This window comes from Puma concolor, chromosome D3 (assembly GCF_028749965.1).
Source record: "Puma concolor isolate L17-30 chromosome D3, mPumCon1.1.hap2, whole genome shotgun sequence".
Taxonomy (NCBI): Eukaryota; Metazoa; Chordata; class Mammalia; order Carnivora; family Felidae; genus Puma; species Puma concolor.
Window position 1 is genome coordinate 35563504 of NC_141678.1, and position 10691 is coordinate 35574194.

Consider the following 10691-nt stretch of genomic DNA (forward strand, 5'->3'; position numbering starts at 1 on the left):
TTTTTCAACGTTTATTTATTTTTGGGACAGAGAGAGACAGAGCATGAACGGGGGAGGGGCAGAGAGAGAGGGAGACACAGAATCGGAAACAGGCTCCAGGCTCTGAGCCATCAGCCCAGAGCCTGACGCGGGGTTCAAACTCACGGACCGCGAGATCGTGACCTGGCTGAAGTCGGACGCTTAACCGACTGTGCCACCCAGGCGCCCCAAGATTTCCTTTAAAAAATTTTTTTTTAACGTTTATTCATCTTTGAGAGACAGAGCATGAGCGGGGAAGGGTCAGAGAGGGGGAGACACAGAATCCGAAGCAGGCTCCAGGCTCCGAGCTGTCAGCACAGAGCCCGACGTGGGGCTCGAACCCACGAACTGCGAGATCATGACCTGAGCCGAAGTCGGACGCTCAACTGACTGAGCCACCCAGGCGCCCCAAAGCAAGGTTTCTTATGAGGCATTTGACCCCAACTTTAGCACCAACTTAGGAGTCACCGAAAGCTCTTTTTTTTTTTTTTTTTAATATAGACTCTTGGGACCCCTCGGTGGCTCAGTTAGTTGAGCATCTGACTCTTGATTTCAGCGCAGGTAATGATCCCTGGATCGTGGGATTGAGCCCTGAGTCGGGCTCCGGACTGAGCATGGAGATTGCTTAAGATTCTCTCTCTCCCTCCCTCTGCCCCTCTCCTCTACTCACACTCTCTCTCTCTAAAAAATAAAAATATAAGTAAAATCTCTAAATACATATACATATACATATACATATACATATACATATACATATACATATACATATACGTATAGACACTCAATTCATCTCTTTTATGTCCTGTGAGGAAACGGTGTTAGGAAATTTTAAGGAGGTGAAGTGAGCCATGTATGTGGCTTTCATCTACCTCTTCTCCAGCCCTCCCTGCCAACTGCCTTCCAAAAACGAACCCGACTTTGGTTTGAACATGCGTTTATTTGCGTGCATGTCTTGTGCCGTTTTTCTGTATGCTCCTTATATGGGATTGTCCTAGGATTTTTGTACATCCTTTTATGTGGGATTCAATGTCTGCTCCAGTTGCTGTCTTACATAATTATTCTCTTGATTCATACAAAGGTTTGTTGGTTTCAAAAGACTCCACACTGGGGCGCCTGGGTGGCTCAGTCGGTTGAGCGTCAGACTTTGGCTCAGGTCATGATCTTGCAGTCTGTGGGTTTGAGCCCCGCGTTGGGCCCTGTGCTGACAGCTCAGAGCCTGGAGCCTGCTTCGGATTCTGTGTCTCCCTCTCTCTCTGCCCCTCCCCCACTCATGCTCTGTCTCTCTCTCTCTGTCAAAAATAAATAAACATTAAAAAAATTAAAAAAAACACCAAAAACAAAACACTCCACATACATTTTCTCATACAAGCCTCTACCCCCACCACCAGTGAGGTTGGCAAGAAGGGCACAACTATTGGTGATACTTTATAAATGAGTAGTTTGACACTCAGAGAGGCTAAGTGTCTTTTCTAAGGTGACAAGCTACTCGGAAGAAAGTGGGACCAGACCCAAGTCTACTGACTACGTGCCCCTGACTTTTCCCACTGTGCCACCCGGCCTGGACTGTTTCAAGGGCGACGCCATGTATGATTATGTGCTTAATAAATGTTTTTAAAGCTGCTGTTCTCTGCAGCTGAAGTAATAGTCCATGTGAACAGTATAAAAATAATTGAGCTAAGGGAACAAAAATGTAATCCAAGGCAATCAGAGAGGCTGGAGGGTATCATGTGAGGCACAAGGAATAAATAGATCGGGTGGAGAGAAGATAAATTCTGTGGGTGAACGACCAGGAACAGACTGAGTGGAAAAGAAAAAAGAAAGCCTTCCACAGGTCTTCACTTTCAAATAAATGGCCTCCTTTATTCCTCGGACCAAACTTGTAAGGTAAACGTTATTAGACTCTCCGTTTAATTGATGAAGGTTTCAGATCAGATTTTAATGCTTTTTTCTCAACTGGTAGTTGGTAGAGCTGGAATTTAAAGCAGCTTTTCTGACTCTGAAGACTGAATTCATTCTTTTTTTTTTTTTTAAGTTTATTTATTTATTTTGAGAGACAGCGAGAGTGCACATGCGCAAGTGGGGGAGGGGCAGAGAGAGAGGGAAAGAGAATCCCATGCAGGCTCCGTGCTGTCACCTTGATCCTGAAAACTGTGAGAGCATGACCTGAGCCAAAATTAAGAGTTGGACACTCAACCGAGCCACCCAGGTACCCCAAGACTGAATTCTTTCAAGTGCGAAGCCTAGGTTATTTTTCCTCCAAGAATCCAAAGTCAGTCTGGGTCTTTGCATTATATCCAAATTCTTCTCTGGTGATGATGGCCACTCTCTTGGCCTCTCTCTTTTTATAATCAGCTCTCGAGGGACATAGTAGCCCAGATGGCAAGTATGAGTCCAAACCCCTGCTCTGCCGCTTACTAGCTGTGCAAATTTAAGCAAGTTACTTCCCATCTCCATGCCTTAGTTTGTCATCTGTAAAATGGGGATAGTAATAAATCGGGCACATACGATTGTTTTAAGAATCAAAGGAGATGTATAGAAAGTACTCAGCGCAGAGCCTAGCACCTAGAAAACCCTCATTTAATGTCAGTTGTTGTCATTGTGCTGTATAATAAAGCATTTTTCTGCTCTTTGTCTCAGGTTCTGAACTTGGAATTTTCTGAATGCTAGGAGCATCTTTGTTATTCATGGTGGGACCCAAGGACCACACCTGAGTTAATGCCAATGAGGTTACTCAGGATGGGGCCTGTTGTGGTATCAGCCTGACCTTCCCACCTCTGGGGTGGGGGACTAAAGTTTGAGTTCACTCATGTGGGCAATGATTCAATCTTGCCTATGTAATAAAATCTGCCTCCCCCCCACCAAACACCCGATACCCAAAGCTGTCCCAAGGTTGATGAGCATTACTGATATACTAGGAGGGTGATGAGTCTTGATTCCCCAGGGAGAGGGCGTGGAACTCCTGGTTCAGGACCCTTCCAAACCTCCCCCTATGGGTCTCCTCATGGGGCCATTCCTGATTTGTATCTTTTTTTTTTTTTTTTTTTAATTTTTTTTTTTCAACGTTTTTATTTTATTTTTTTGGGACAGAGAGAGACAGAGCATGAACGGGGGAGGGGCAGAGAGAGAGGGAGACACAGAATCGGAAACAGGCTCCAGGCTCTGAGCCATCAGCCCAGAGCCCGACGCGGGGCTCGAACTCACGGACCGCGAGATCGTGACCTGGCCGAAGTCGGACGCTTAACCGACTGCGCCACCCAGGCCCTGATTTGTATCTTTTACAGTAGAACTATAATCATAAATATAGCACTTTCTGAGCTCTAGAATCATTCTAGTGAATTATTAGAGGTCATGGGAACCCCAAATTCATAGCCACTTGGTCAGAAGTGCAAGTGGCCTGAGACCCCCAAACTAGCAGCTGGTATCTGAAGTGAGGGCAACGTTGATGGAGACTGTGCCCTTTACCTTTGGGGTCTGTGCTAACTCGGGACAGTTAGTGGCAGGAGTGAATTGCAGGGCTGCGCGCTGTTACCCTTGGATCAGGCATCGTCTGTCACAGAAGATGAAACGCCTCCCAGAAGGCCAGGTTCTAGGTCACGGGGGCAAGAAAAATAGGCTACGTTCAGTCAGAAACTCAAATTCCTCAGCACGTAGGTCTTCTTTGGACTATGAAAGAGGGTCTCTTTGTGAACATTTCCATGAATGGAGGCCGGGCTATGGGGGCAGAGAAGGGGTGAGGAACAATAGATTTAGAATCCTATACCGGGGCGCCTGGGTGTCTCAGTCAGTAGAGCATCCGACTTCGGCTCAGGTTCATCTCATGGTTCATGAGTTTGAGCCCCGGGTCAGGCTCTGTGCTGACAGCTCAGAACCTGCAAACTGCTTTCGATTCTGTGTCTCCCTTTCTCTTTGCCCCTCCCCTGCTTGTGCTCTCTCTCTCTCAAAAATAGATAAATAAACTTAAGAAAAAAAAAAAAGAATTCTATCCCAATTTTTTGTAAGCAATCCTTATTCTGAGGACACATTAATCTTTCTGGAATTAAACTACTACTACCACTATTAAACATTCCAGGTAATCCCCAAAGTGGCTTATTGCAAATGGACTGTTTGAAACCATCCTTATTTTCCCTGGACATTTGGGGCCCTTCTGAGCCCTCTCATCTCAAAAGCAGATTCTTTTCCTGATAGCGATCTCCACCTCCTGGACGCCTTCCAAATACTCCTGGGTGTGTGGATTCTGTGGTCGCGGCTCCTTTTAGAGGCCTGGCTCCTGACCTTCCGGTCTGCAGGACCCTGTCTGTGTCAGCACAGGGCGACACTGGATGCCTGCCTTGCTCCCCATGGTGGGTATCCTTTGCTCTCACTCTTTCTTTTCAGAGTTTCAGATGTGCCTCTGTGTAAAAGCCTTCTGCTGCTTCTTGCCAAGATTGTTTTTTTCCTTTCCTCTAAATTCTGCCTTAACACATAGATCATGTCTGAAGTCTTTTATGGAGCTATTTTGCACCACGGTGTTCCTATGATTTGTAGCAACCGAACAGTTGTCTCCTCTTCTAGATTTATCTTGGAGGACAGGAAACAGCAGATGAGTAGAAGAAGAAATCAAGTGCACTTACTTCTGTGTGTGTGTGTGTGTGTGTGTGTGTGTTAATAAAAATGAGGTTTTCCTTAAAAACGATGATACTGTTAGGGAGCCTGGGTGGCTCAGTCGATTGAGCGTCCGACTCTTGATTTCCGCTCAGGTCACGATCGAGCCCCGCGTCAGGCTCTGTGCTGACAGCTTGGAGCCTGCTTGGGATTCTCTCTCTTTCTCCTCTCTCTCTGATCCTCCCTGCTCACGTGCGCTCTGTCTCTCCTCTCAAAATAAATAAACATTAAAAAAGAACCCACAAAAAACAATGATACTGTTAAAAACTGACAAATTGTGCATTCTTTTTTTTTTTTAATTTTTTTTTTAACATTTATTTATTTTTGAGACAGAGAGAGACAGAGCATGAATGGGGAGGGTCAGAGAGAGAGGGAGACACAGAATCTGAAACAGGCTCCAGGCTCCGAGCTGTCAGCACAGAGCCCGACGCGGGGCTCGGACTCACGGACCGCGAGATCATGACCTGAGCCGAAGTCGGACGCTCAACCGGCTGAGCCACCCAGACGCCCCCAAATTGTGCATTCTAAACGCAGTCCAAATTCTCTGACATGTTTAGCTGGGAGCGGCTGGGAGCTGGCGGGAAGGCAGCTGATACTGAACAAAGGTGGTCAGATATGGGGATGTCTGGAGACAGACACCTCAGTTCTGTAGAGAAGGATGTCCCCAATTCTCAGGTGCCTACAAACTCACCGGCCGCGACCTGAGCCTGCTCAGTCTTAATTGCACAACCCATTTGGACCTGTTGGACAACAGCACTTTTGTTCTCAAAACCAGAGCGATGAACAGTTCCAAATGTTTCACGATTTTCTCCTCTGACAATCAAATGACACCCTTCAGAATCCCACCTCCTCAGCGCCAAAGCCTTTTCTTTGTACCCTCGTCCAGGCTTTCCCTTTTAACTTAGAGGGAGTCACTGAACACACCTTTGGGTGAGCCAAGCAGCTTTCCCCTGTCTGGCAAGCAACGAACGTAGCTTTGTTTTTCTGGCTCTGGTTATCTTTGTTCAGTTTAAAAGCTGTCTCTGCTATTTAAGAAGAGAGGCGACCTTAGGTAACCTTACTGAACCTCAGTCCTCCCAGATGAGGACCATAATAGTGCCATCCTCAGAGAATTATTTGAGGATTAAATCTGATAATCCACATAAGCGCTTGATATTGTACCTGGCACATGGTAAGCATTTTGTAATTGTTAGGGGAAAATAAAATGGCTGTTAAATAGGCAGAAATCCCTAGAGTACTAATTGACTCCTACACCTTGTTAACCCTGACATTGGCAAGTACCTGAGGCTCAGTGGCGATCTTAGCCACTGTGTCATTTGATTCTGGTAGCACCTTTCAGGAAATTCAGACTGGGCATTACTACTATCATCTCACAGGTGGGGAAACGAAGGCATTGAGACTCCATAGGTCTTAACCTGAGGTCGCCAACAGGTTAGCGACATGAAGCCTCCTGACTAGTGTTGCCCACGCCAGACCATGGTACTTCCCTCTCAGAACAAAATGCGTGGATGAACAGTACGAGGTTGACCCAGTAGCCTTGGGTTGTCTAAACTCTGCATGTTCCAGAGAAAGGTCTAGCCCTTGACTGGTTCCTGAGAGATAACTCTAAGCCCATGGACTATCTTGCCTGACGAGTGTCAGGGTTTATTCCCCTGGGTTGTCTGTGCTCACAGTGTGATTTATGGTGGGGGCCTTGGCCATGCTGCATCAGCTTGGAAAGGCTGGAATCTGAATAGCTAAGGTCAGTCATGAGGGTACCCCATGCCTATATGACCAACCCCAACAAAATCCCTGGACCCCAAGTCTCATGTAAATGTCCCTGATTGACAGTATTTGGTATATATTATCACATCTTGTTCCTGGAAGAATAAAATCCTGTCTGTAGGGCTCTACTGGGGACAGACAGTGAGAACCTTACTCCTGGAACTCTCCTGGGCCACTGAGGCTTTTTCCTTTGCTGTCACCTGTATCCTTTCACTATAATAAGACATAACCATGAGTAGACCAACTTTTCTGATTTCTTTGAATCCTTCCATTGAATCACCCTCGGGGTGGTCTTGGGGACCCCTGACATAGTAGGGAACCAAGGACCTGCTATCTCATGATGGGGGGGGGGGGGGAAGACCTGGCACCTGGGGCTGCCTTTCTGCTTAGAACTGTGTGCATCCTTTCTGCAGCCTCCCCCTCATCCCCCACCCCAGGCCCAGGTCACCACCAGTGTCCCCAGGTCAGGCTGGAAGCAGCAAGTCTTGAGATCAGCCCTGTTAGGGTGGTTTTCCTAAGAATGATCATCTTTGCGAAAGATGCTGTACTGGGTTGGAAAGACAGGAAGCCTGCTTTTTTCCCCAGGACATTGGGTTTCCCTTAAGGAAATGGACTAATCTGGAGGACACATAGTTTGAAAGTTAGTTAGTTAGTTAGTTAGATGCTGACCCAGGGTCTCCCACATGGTGTAGCCTTGCTGGGATGGGACACTGGGCTCTGACTGCATACAGAGAGGATTCAGAGGCTCTTGTACACCACTGGCATTTTGGTCACCCGTACCAACATAATGTGGGAAACTCTGACTCCAGTCTGCGGGATTTCTATCCCATGACTGCCCTCACTCCTGGGTAAGGTCTGCAAAGACAAGTGAAGGTATCTGTGTGATTGGGACCCCACCCTGCGATTTCCCAGGCAGTGAGGAGGACTGGGAGTAGGAAGGATGGCTGGGAGGGATGAGGAGGAAGTTGTGAATCACCCCACAGGTTGGGAAAGTCGCTTGCCCACCATTTTATTGACTTCGATTCACTATTACAGATGCTTGATAAAGTGCTACGTTGTTGGTTTAGAACAAGTTTATCCTTTGGGAACACATCTTTTGCCCTTTGGTTCCCACTTCCTTTTAAAAATGCAAGCTTTCTCAGACAGTGTCTGTTTCTTCCTGTGGTTCTGACACTTCGTGGAACTTTCTCTACACTCCGTGTGGCCACCGCGCACCATCCCCGGGGCCTCATCGTTCAATGTCATTTCCTCCTGGAAGCCTCCCCCAGCCCCCAGTCCGAGGGAGGTCGCCATCTGTCGTGGCTTTCAAATCTGTCAGCTTGACAAGAGGCACTGCGTCTCCTGGAACTCCCTTCCCTGTAAGTGTCCAGTCATGATGAGCCACAGAAGAGGCTCTTGTAGGAGGTGAGGAGGGTGGAGACGAAACCACAGCCCTTTTGGGGCCGACACACATGGTCTCACGCCTGCCAGCTCCACCTCTTCGACCGGAGGCAGGGGCTGGCCTGAGTCCCTCTCAGCTTCTCCCACTCCTGGGCCAGATGCATGTTTTTGTCCATGACAAAGGGGGTTGGCTTGTGCCTGACTCCTACACCGAGGACAGGGGCACCAACGAGCCTTCTTTATCTCCCCCGCTTCAGGTCCCTCTCCAGCTGCTCCAACCTCGGATGTGAAAACAACACCATGACAGAAGCTGCTTAGATGCTTAGCCAGCTCCCACAATTGCATGAGGACAGAGAAACTTATTCTCATGGTTCTGGAGACTGGGAAGTCCAAGACCAAGGCTCTGGCAGATTTGGTGTCTGCTGAGAGCCCTGTTCCTCAGTGATGACCATCTTCTCACGGTGTCCTCACCGGGTGGACAGGAGAGGGAGTGATCTCGGGTCTCTTGTATAAGGGCACTAGTCCCATTCATGAAGGCTCCATCTCATGACTGCACCACCTCCCAAAGCTCCCATCTCCTGATATCATCACACTGGGGGTAGGTTTCAATGTATGAATTTAGAGGGGACACGAATATTCAGCCCATAACACCACCCGTGTCTTTGTTTCTTAGCGGCTCTGCTTCTCTGAACCCTGACAGACCATCCTAACAGCTCCTCAGCTATCCAGACTTCTGATCGTAGCCTTTATGACGCTCGGCAGTAATTTTGTGTAATTTCCCAAGCAATCACTTAACTGTTCAAGCTTTCCTTGGTGTGACATCCCATGTATTTGTTTGAGAGCAGCACTTCACGAGGGTGGGGACTCAGCATAGCTTGTCCTCAGCTGTATTCCCTGGGATGACATAGTCTCTGGCATCAACTAGGTGCCCAGCAAATATTTGCTGCATGAAAAACAGAGTGAGTTTTATTTCCATTGAATTTTTGTTTCCCTTGTTTAGCAGGAATTTGTTTTGACGCTTTATAGCTAGGACATGGGCTCATTTCTTGTGCACATACAGGGATGAAAAAGGTCAATGCGTAGTAATTGTGGGAAGAAATAAACGTCTGGTTCTAGAATCTTTCAGAAAAATAAACTGGTTTAAAGCATTTAGTTGTACTAGAATCTCATGTCTCAGCCGTTTCCATGCTTTTACCTTCGGACCAGTGAATGTGCACATGGGCACGCCATTCCATCTGTTTCTTTCTCTCCGTTTCTTCAGTTTGCTCTAGAGGATAGAACCCGGTGGGACAGCTAAGGCTTTAGGTGCCCTGGGCCACCTGAAGGCTGACTTCCCTTGTTGTGCGGCCTCAGGCAAGTTGTTTCAGCATTCAGTTTCCCCTTCTGCAAAACTAGTTGGTAAGACCAGTTGATTTCCCTAATGGCTAAAACTGCCTGGTTCCACCATCAGAAACTATATTTACTTCTTCGGACTGGCTTCTTTTACCAGCTGACATTGTGAATTCGTGACCACATAGCAGAATGTAGGGAAAGTGCTTTGAGCTCATGAATAAAAGAGGATATTTAAGGTCCAAGTCTACATTGCTGTCCTTGTGAGGTTTTCGAAAATTGTGGCAGAATACATATACCATAGAAGTTTCCATTTTAACCATCTTTAAGCGCAAAGCACAGTGGCATTAAGCATATTCACAATGCCATGCAACCATCACCACCTTCCATCCACGGGACTTTGTCATCATCCCAAACTGAAACTTGGTAACCATTAAATAACTCCCCATTCTCTCCTCCCCACAGCCCCTGGTGGCCACCATTTTATTTTCTGCCTCTATGCATTTAACCACTCAAAGTACCTCAAGTAAGTGGAATCATACGGTATTTGTCCTTTTTGTCCTTTTTTGACTGGGCTCTTTCACTTAGCACAACAGCCTTGAGGTTCACCCATGTGTCAGAATTTCCTTTTTTAAAGGCTGAATGATATTCCATTGTACAGATGTAACAATTTTCATTTTTCTTTCTTTCTTTCTTTCTTTCTTTCTTTCTTTCTTTCTTTCTTTCTTTCTCTCTTTCTCTCAGAGAGAGACAGAGAGAATCTCAAGCAGGTTCCGTGCTCAGTGAGGAGCTTGACACAGGACTTGATCCCATGACCCTAGGATCACAACCTGAACCGAAATCAAGAGTCGGACGCTCAACTGACCAAGCCACACAGGCGCCCTTCCGTTCATCCTTTAAAGGGCACTTGGGTTTGTTTCTACTTTTGGCCATTGTGAATAATCCTGATATGAACATTGGTGTACTCAAACATCTGTTTGAGTCTTTGCTTTCAATTCTTTTAGGCATATATCTAGAAATAGACTTACTGGATCATAAGATATGCTATGTTTAATTTTTCGAGAAATTGCCGGACTGTTTTCCTATCTCCTAATTTTGAAGTCTACCATCTCAGAGCCTGGACCAACAAGGTTTTGTCATTGGGTTCTTAGGTTGCTATTAGAATTGATTTTGGGGGGCACCTGGGTGACTCAGTAGGTTAAGCATATGACTTCAGCTCAGGTCATGATCTCACCGTTCGTGGGTTCGACTGCATCGGGCTCTGTGCTGGCAGCTCAGAGCCTGGAGCCTGCTTCGGATTCTGTCTGTCTGTCTCTCTCTCTCTCTCTCTGACCCTCCCACACTTGCACTCGGTCTCTCTCTCAAAAGTAAATAAAATTTTTTTTTTAAAAAGTAAGAAAAGAATTGACTTTTGTCTATCAACGAGGAAGAGGGTCCTCACCAGACACTGACTCAGCTGGCACTTTATCCTGGATTTCTCAGCCTCTGGAACTATAAAAAACGAATGTCTATTATTTTTAAATAATTGGTTTTGACGCCCGGGCCAATTTAGAGAGTGG

At 46.7% G+C, this 10691-nt stretch overlaps 1 long non-coding RNA gene across 1 annotated transcript; it reads left to right on the forward strand.

Annotated features, from left to right (window-relative positions):
• The first annotated feature begins 7550 nt into the window (after positions 1 to 7550).
• On the forward strand, positions 7551 to 8951 carry LOC147575496 (uncharacterized). Its single transcript, XR_015242720.1, has 2 exons — positions 7551 to 7781; positions 8061 to 8951. It is a non-coding gene; the product is annotated as an uncharacterized LOC147575496 (long non-coding RNA).
• Positions 8952 to 10691: the final 1740 nt, after the last annotated feature.